The following is a 10,705-nucleotide window of genomic DNA, read 5'->3' on the forward strand; positions in this document are numbered from 1 at the left end:
GCCCTTGAAGTATTAAGAAGGCCTATAGAGCATGCCATCTTTTGACGAGCGACTCCCTAAGTGCAGAGTTATGGCCATTTGTGAGCCTTAGGCATATATAGCTCAATCGGTAGAGCGTTGGACTGTGAATCGGACAACCAGGGTTCGATTCCCGGGCGGAACAGGTCGCTTCTGTTGTGATTGATTATGAAATCCTTTCTACGACCTTTGCACTGTACCACTGCACCTGGCAAGTACAGAAGTTGTACTTCCTTGCAGAGGTGAAGGCACTTAGTACTGGTGAACCTCCCAGGAAAGGTGTGCGGTGGTTGAACTGTCACTCTGGGACCCTTCAACGTGCTTACGCCAGGACACGGAGTATAAACTACTAACACCACCGCCGCGCATATCTCCGATGGTATGATAGTCAACGTCATTAGAGAAATGTTTGCCAGCATATTTAACAGTATGCCAGGGGTAATGCTTGTGACAGCCTCCAGTTTGTGTAGAGTTATGACCCTTTGATTTAGTTAAATATTGCATTATAAAGCACGGCATCTTGTGTCACTCATATATCAATACGGTTATCAGCAAGTGTCACGCGGTGTGAGAAGCTGTGTGTGGCTACGCCTAGCATAGCTATGTGTCTTGAAATATTAAGAATTAGGCGTATAGAACATGGATTTTAGTTTTATACTTAACATAGAAAGTATTTGAGTTAGATTCATTCACCTTCAAAAAGTCTGTATTAAATGTTTGTCTGCATGTTAAGTTTGTGTAACATTATTGAAAGGTCAAGGTCACTGTTACAAAACAGAAGAGAAAAAAGCTAGCTACATGTCTTAAGTTCAAATTTAAGGATATTAATAGCATATAGAATGTAGATATATTTCTATGTGGCTAATTTAGTGTTGCTTTTTTATGACCCACACTCTGTCGTTGTACAACTGTTATTGCTGATACTCATTTATCAATAAAGACTACATGATCGCATAATCAGCATTAACGATATACGCTTCCATAAAGACTACATGACCGCATAATCAGCATTAACGATATACGCTTCCATAAAGACTACATGACCGCATAATCAGTATTAACGATATACGCATCCATAAAGATTTCATGATCGTATAATCAGCATTAACGATATACGCTTCCAAAAAGATTACATGACCGCATAATCAGTATTAACGATATACGCTTCCATAAAGATTTCATGATCGTATAATCAGCATTAACGATATACGCTTCCATAAAGATTACATGATCGTATAATCAGCATTAACGATATACGCTTCCATAAAGATTACATGATCGTATAATCAGCATAAACGATATACGCTTCCATAAAGATTACATGATCGCATAATCAGCATAAACGATATACGCTTCCATAAAGATTACATGATCGCATAATCAGCATAAACGATATACGCTTCCATAAAGATTACATGACCGCATAATCAGCATTAACGATATACGCTTCCATAAAGACTACATGACCGCATAATCAGCATTAACGATATACGCTTCCATAAAGACTACATGATCGCATAATCAGCATTAACGATATACGCTTCCATAAAGACTACATGATCACATAATCAGTATTAACGATATACGCTTCCATAAAGACTACATGACCGCATAATCAGCATTAACGATATACGCTTCCATAAAGACTACATGACCGCATAATCAGCATTAACGATATACGCTTCCATAAAGATTACATGACCGCATAATCAGCATTAACGATATACGCTTCCATAAAGATTACATGACCGCATAATCAGCATTAACGATATACGCTTCCATAAAGACTACATGACCGCATAATCAGCATTAACGATATACGCTTCCATAAAGACTACATGACCGCATAATCAGTATTAACGATATACGCTTCCATAAAGATTTCATGATCGTATAATCAGCATTAACGATATACGCTTCCAAAAAGATTACATGACCGCATAATCAGTATTAACGATATACGCTTCCATAAAGATTTCATGATCGTATAATCAGCATTAACGATATACGCTTCCATAAAGATTACATGATCGTATAATCAGCATTAACGATATACGCTTCCATAAAGATTACATGATCGTATAATCAGCATAAACGATATACGCTTCCATAAAGATTACATGATCGCATAATCAGCATAAACGATATACGCTTCCATAAAGATTACATGATCGCATAATCAGCATAAACGATATACGCTTCCATAAAGATTACATGACCGCATAATCAGCATAAACGATATACGCTTCCATAAAGACTACATGACCGCATAATCAGCATTAACGATATACGCTTCCATAAAGACTACATGATCGCATAATCAGCATTAACGATATACGCTTCCATAAAGACTACATGATCACATAATCAGTATTAACGATATACGCTTCCATAAAGACTACATGACCGCATAATCATCATAAACGATATACGCTTCCATAAAGACTACATGACCGCATAATCATCATTAACGATATACGCTTTCATAAAGATTACATGACCGCATAATCAGCATTAACGATATACGCTTTCATAAAGATTACATGACCGCATAATCAGCATAAACGATATACGCTTCCATAAAGATTACATGACCGCATAATCAGCATAAACGATATACGCTTCCATAAAGATTACATGACCGCATAATCAGCATAAACGATATACGCTTCCATAAAGACTACATGACCGCATAATCAGCATTAACGATATACGCTTCCATAAAGACTACATGACCGCATAATCAGTATTAACGATATACGCTTTCATAAATACTACATGACCGCATAATCAGTATTAACGATATACGCTTCCATAAAGATTTCATGATCGCATAATCAGCATTAACGATATACGCTTCCATAAAGAATACTTGATCGTATAATCAGCATTAACGATATACGCTTCCATAAAGATTACATGATCGTATAATCAGCATAAACGATATACGCTTCCATAAAGATTACATGATCGTATAATCAGCATAAACGATATACGCTTCCATAAAGATTACATGATCGCATAATCAGCATAAACGATATACGCTTTCATAAAGACTACATGATCGCATAATCAGCATTAACGATATACGCTTCCATAAAGATTACATGACCGCATAATCAGCATTAACGATATACGCTTCCATAAAGACTACATGACCGCATAATCAGCATTAACGATATACGCTTCCATAAAGACTACATGACCGCATAATCAGCATTAACGATATACGCTTCCATAAAGACTACATGACCGCATAATCAGCATTAACGATATACGCTTCCATAAAGATTACATGATCATAATCAGCATAAACGATATACGCTTCCATAAAGGCTACATGACCGCATAATCAGCATTAACGATATACGCTTCCATAAAGATTACATGACCGCATAATCAGCATTAACGATATACGCTTTCATAAAGATTACATGACCGCATAATCAGCATAAACGATATACGCTTCCATAAAGACTACATGACCGCATAATCAGCATAAACGATATACGCTTCCATAAAGACTACATGACCGCATAATCAGCATTAACGATATACGCTTTCATAAAGATTACATGACCGCATAATCAGTATAAACGATATACGCTTTCATAAAGATTACATGATCACAAAATCAGTATTAACAATATACGCTTCCATAAAGACTACATGACCGCATAATCAACATAAACGATATACGCTTCCATAAAGACTACATGACCGCATAATCAGCATAAACGATATGACCGCATAATCAGCATTAACGATATACGCTTCCATAAAGACTACATGACCGCATAATCAGTATAAACGATATATGCTTCCATAAAGACTACATGGCCGCATAATCAGTATTAACGATATACGCTTCCATAAAGATTACATGTATATGATCACATATTTACACCTCAACTTCCATTCCTTAAATGAACTGCCTTTCAGCAATTGCGTTTATCAATCGATGAACGCAACATCTTCGGATATGTTCGGTTCGTAATTCATTGCATAACAATATACATGAAAGCTATTGATCTTGTTATTGGTTGTATTGTGTCTGCAGGTCCCGTAAAATATAGATCAACATTTTTAAAAGTGTTAGTTTATTTTATTTTAAATATAATGGTACCAGAAGTGTTTAAATTTTACTTTTTAAAGTGATTTCAAGTGGTTGATCTTTTCCCGCCTTATTGTGACGTCATTTGAAAAAAAAAAATGTTTCCGGATATAGTCGGGTCGTTTTATTTACAGAATAGGTAAGAACGGATTACTTAAAGGTTTTCTTAAATGCAATGAAGATTTTTTTAACAATTCTTGAATGAAATGATGAACTATTGGTGAAAATATAAGGAATGAATTGCGGGGTTGATGTCATTATCGGGGATATGAACGCAATTGGGTTGGTCAAAGTACGCGTGGAGTCCTTTCGGACTCCACACACATTGACCAACCCAATTGCGTTCATACCCCGATAATGATATCAACCCCGCAATTCATTCCTTAAATAATCATTATATACGATACTCGGTTTCACTAAGACTGCATGATAACATCATCAGTATAAACACTATACGCTTCCATAAATGTTATATGATGACATCGCAGTATATACGATATACCATGCATATTAAATGATCGCCTTATCAGTATATACGGTTAACGCTTCCAAAAGAATACATGAAAACATCACCTGTATATACGATGTACGTTTCCATAAAACAGAATGATCGAGTCATCAGTATATACGGTGAACGCTTCCATAAATACTACATGAACATATTCGATAAACGCTTCCAAAAAGATAAATTGTGCACGGGCAGTTTAAAATCAGCGCTTAACTCTTACTTTTAAAGATATTAATCTAATATAATTTATTTATAAATCGCTTAATTATAAAGTTTTAAAATGTATGATAATGCGCAATCCATATGCTGTGCTCAATCTTGTTAGCTTATCTTATTTAAATCATTGTTCGTAGAGTACCATATCGATTGTTCATATTTAATTATTTGTTTATGTTTTAAAATCATTACTATACGTCAGCAAATATTTCACATACCGTACGTACTCGATATTTATTTTTAACTGTATCTGAGTAACATAACTTAAACTGATCTTACATCAGGACTGTTGACAAAGTTGGGAATTCAGTTTTGCATCGTTGTGTTTAAAAATAATATCTTCGCAAAATACGTGTTTGATTGATTTTAAAATAAGTTTATGTACTTGTAAAACAACGTTACAGTATACAATTTAGTAGTTTGAATTTAGTATAGGTACTTTTTATGTTATTTCCTCCTTCGAAAACCTACATCGTATATTGTGTGTGATCTAATTATAGCTACCGTCCACTACAGCCCCGATGCTTTACAGAAGGGTTGTCGATAACATTTTACTAGTCTCGGTAACCTTTCGGGATCATATATGAATAAATGGACGGAGCTTTGCCATCGAGCCCGTCGGGATTAAATCAACTCCAAAGAAGTATGTCGCGATAAACCGCGACAAACCTGTAGCGATGTTGAAAGTTTTTAAGTCGGCAGACAAAGACTCGGTATTTTGCGATGATCCAAACTGCTCCTATGTTGGAAAGTTGTCAATATTGGTCCCGGGAACAGTAAAGGAACCCAAAATATCCATACAGGTTAGTCTAACCTGTCAAGGAACAAAACTTGAGGCCGAAGCGTGCCTCCCTCAACAAAGAGCTATAAACTTTTCTATTTGCCTGGACTTTCTAGACACATTTTAATCGGGCTTTGACATGTCAGATACTATTGTAGTAGAATGAAAAGGCATTGTGATTGCTAGTGTAAGCTAGACAATTGTCGGAATGCACTGAACGGACGATCAAGTAAACCTGGTGTAAATCATAATTACACCTGTTCAATATGCAAATTCACAAGACCGCATTCAACACAGAGTCCAACATTACAGCATGTATTTACATGACTTAATTTCCAAGAATATCATTGCGGAGGGGGCAAAACGAAGAAGTACAAATGCATCGATGAATGGTTATTCTCATATACACTTACTATATCTCATTCAGTCAATCTATAATTATGACTCTTCGTACCTATTAGTAACCGGATATTAGATATGTATATAGCGGTGCTAGAACTGTCTCTCAATGTAGCGACGTTATACAGTGTTCGCCTGCAGAGCGGATAGGATTTAAGCGCCAAATGTAAAGAACTGATGTTGCACGATTCGAGTTGCATTCATTGAAAATTGACCTTAGACTCCAAAATTCTATGACAGATTTGAAAATGGAGTGTAAAAATGTCACTGTGTATTTGGAATATATGCACTGTATAGCTTTTTGCTTGTATAGGGAGGGTTCGTGGAATCGAGTAACAATTTGTGCAGTTCACTACATGTCGAAATACACCTTTACATTTTGACAGGTATGGGGAACCAATGATTAACTTAAACGATTTTTTAATGGCGGTTACATATGAAATGTGAGTTTAGTTATGTTCTACATGACAAATATAATATGAGTCACATGTCATATATAAATATATATAGCGATCTCACTGGGTTTTTCAAAATGTTGCATGTCGGAGTTCTCCTGTTTAATATTCCCTATATGCACCCCCTCTCTCTCTCAAACCTACACCTCGGTACGTGCATTTTATCTAACCAGATTAGTTGATAATGAATTAGTTTGTAGTACCGCCTGTGTGTTGTTAAAAACAGTGGTTATTTTTTAAACACTTCTTCCCTAGTAGAACGGGCCTACAAATCGTATTTGGTCTAGCTACGCCCCTGGCCACGTCTGATCTTAAACCTGCCTACGTATCAATGGTCCACATTGCAGTATGCAACTTTAAAAACTATTTCAATAAAAGATGTCTCAATGTATTTAACAAAAATATAATTGTAGGGTGTTTCGAATACATTACATACAAACGTCAACTACGCCCCGTCAGGACAGCTCTAACTCTTAATTCAAGTATCACAACAAAACTAAGACGTGTTAAAATGCCATTGTATTCAAACAATGCCTTTTAGTCCATTGGCACGTCAACTTATAGGATTGAGCGATATTTTCTACTTCTTCTTCTTCTTCTTCTTCTTCTTCTTCTTCTTCTTCTTCTTCTTCTTCTTCTTCTTCTTCTTCTTCTTCCAATAAAGTGCATCACCAAGTATTAGAGCACAGCTACCTCCAGCCGGCCAATCATAGGCCTGCAAAGTGTTTGATAAATCTCACACACAACTGATTTTCTGTCGGATGTTTCAACTGGTAAATCTCGTGCAAATCGTGCATCTACTTATGTTACAAGGACGTTCTTAATACTACAGAAATGTTTGTTTCCTGTGCTTTCCTGACATTTTTTTCTCACGCAAATGTATGGTATCGGCCTGAAAAACAAGCAATACACTTTCTGTTGTCTAAGTCGGCCTGAAAAACAAGCAATACACTTTCTGTTGTCTAGGTCGGATAGATCACAAGTAGCCGTTTGGTATGGACTTATCAACTCGCTACCCTCGCTGATAAATTCCATATTAAACGGCTACTCGTGACCTATCCTATACATAGGTATCATTGCACTGTACGACCAGCCATGTACGTTAATTGGTCAGCCCTGCATGTATATTGTTCAATGGAAGGCGGGAGGCGAGACATGGACCTTTCAAAGTGGCGGCCATCGCACCAACTTACCTGTTGCAGGTATGTTTTGTGTGTTTTCCATTCATTAACCCGGCTGATATTAAAATGAAATGTTTTGTGGGATTATGCCGACACGTTTCTATTGATTTTGCGTTTTTCTTGCAATGGCTGTGAGTAAATAAACCGTTCACATCGTCATTCTAAAAGGACATGCAGAGTAGTTTAGTCCCAACTTGAGTCATTTACAATTATATATATATAAGATATCCAACAGTTGATTTTTCTTATCATTTGCAAAGCTTATTTCTTAAGTGCACAAATGTTGGGGGGGGGGGGTGCCCTTGTCACCTGAAGTGACGCTCCACCCGTGAGCTGCCATGGTACGTAATAAACAAAAACAAGAGGAAAATAAACGGAAGGAAAATATCATTTATTGAAATAGCACTCCTGCTTTAATAAAAAACACGAGAAATTAAAAAAATTAAAATATGATTAAAACTTAATGATTAAAATTATAATACTGATGATTAGAAATAGATGCTGAATATGGTTTTGGTGGTGATGATGCAGTTGTTTTTATTTTAAAGGATATTCCCAGGATCACAGCTATCGTATGAGGCCATGGTATAGTCGCTGATATATCTTCCCCGACTACTTGACGTACTCCCACGCACCTGTATTTCTTCGCACCAACTGCCGTCGACAAAACAACAACCAAACATAAGTTCCATTTCGCTTACTTCTGTGCAAAAAAAAGTATTTTAAGCAAAAATATATATTTTGTATCTTTAGTTTTAACGGATGTTGATGGTTAATCATCTAAACAATCCTAATGTAAGAAAAACACGAATATCGGCATTTTCTGTTGGTTTTAGAAAATTTACAGTGAGAGTGTAAAAGGTGCCAGCATTTTTCCCAAGATTTTTTTAACCAAACCCGGGTAGCAGAAAATGTTTATCTCACTTTCGTGTATACTAATATAAAATTATATAATATTGCACATTTGTGCAGACATTTTATGATAACGGTAGGTTGCTTCGTCTGTATTGGGATTGATCATAATATCTAGAATGGGAATAGTAAATGTCTTGACAAGTGGATAGACTGGTGAAATATGTAAGTACACGCATAGTTTACATGTTTCAGCGTCTATGGTACCGGAAGTGTCCCTCCATGCAACCGGAAGTAACTGCAGTGATGCTGCGCCAGTGAGCAGCTATGGTATAAATTTAACAACACATAGTTGGATTCAATAGCTGGAATATCATTGATGCAACAAAGATGTAAGATACAATTATATTCGAAGTTGATTAATATTATAATTACGATTGAATACGTGATAAAGATGACGATAACAGTGGTACTTTTGCTGCTGCTGCTGCTTCTACTACTAATATTGTTGTTATTACATAGGATAATGATGGTTATCCAGATGTTAGCATGGACATACTGTTAAACATTAATGAAAGTCTTTGATTTGGCAGAAAACATCCCCACAGACCCGTCTGCCCAACAGAGCGATTATGGAGTTTGCCAGCAAGGGAGTGATATCTCTTTTATGGCACGATGGACGTATCGTGGCGACGCCTCACCGATGACGACACCTCACCGATGACGACACATCACCGATAACGCAATGGGAGATACCTCACCGATGACGCAATGGGCGACTTCTCACCGATGACGACACTTCACCGATGACGCTATGGGCGACACCTCATCGATGACGCAATGGGTGATACCTAACCGATGACGCAATGGGTTATACCTAACCGATGAAGCTTTGGAAGGCACCTCACCGATGACGCAATGGATGATACCTCATCGATGACGCAATGGACGACACCTCCCCGATTACACAATTGGCGACTTCTCACCGAGGAAGACACTTCACCGATGACGCTATGGGTGATACATCACCGTTGACGCTATGGGTGACACCTCACCGTTGACGCTATGGGCGACACCTCACCGTTGACGCTATGGGCGACACCTCACCGAAGCCGCAATGGGCGACTTCTCACCGAAAGAGACACCTCACCGATGACGCTATGGGTGATACATCACCGTTGAAGCTATGGGTGACACCTCACCGTTGACGCAATGGGCGACACCTCACCGAAGACGTAATGCGCGACACCTCATCGATGACGATCCCTCACCGATGAGGCTATGGGAGACACCTCGCCGATGACGCTATGGGCGACACATCAGCGATGACGCTATGGGTGACACCTCAGCGATGACGCTATGTGTGATACCTCACCGATGACACTATGGGTGATACCTCACCGATGACGCAATGGGCGACACCTCATTGATGACGCTATTGGCGACACCTCAGCAAAACGCTATGTGGGATACATCACCGTTGACGCTATGGTCGACACCATACCGATGACGTAATCGGCGACACCCCATGACGCTTTAGCGAGGCCTCACTGATGACGACACCTCACCGATGACGCTATGGCGAGGCCACACTGATGACGACACCTCGACGATGACGCTATGGGCGACGCCTCACTGATGACGACACCTCGACGATGACGACACCTCGACGATGACGCTATGGGCGACACCTTACTGATGAAGACACCTCGACGATGACGACACCTCGACGATGACGCTATGGGCGACGCCTCACTGATGACGACACCTCGACGATGACGCTATTGGGGACACCTCACTGATGACGACACCTCACCGATGACGCTATGGGCGACACCTTACTGATGAAGACACCTCGACGATGACGACACCTCGACGATGACGCTATGGGCGACGCCTCACTGATGACGACACCTCGACGATGACGCTATGGGCGACATCTCACTGATGACGATACCTCGACGATGACGCTATGGGCGACGCCTCACTGATGACGACACCTCGACGATGACGCTATGGGCGACGCCTCACTGATGACGACACCTCGACGATGACGCTATTGGGGGCACCTCACTGATGACGACACCTCGACGATAACGCTATGGGCGACACCTCACTGATGACGACACCTCGCCACGACGCTATGGGCGACGCCTCACCGATGACGACACCTCGACGATG

The sequence above is a fragment of the Mya arenaria genome, chromosome 9, assembly GCF_026914265.1.
Source record: "Mya arenaria isolate MELC-2E11 chromosome 9, ASM2691426v1".
NCBI lineage: Eukaryota > Metazoa > Mollusca > Bivalvia > Myida > Myidae > Mya > Mya arenaria.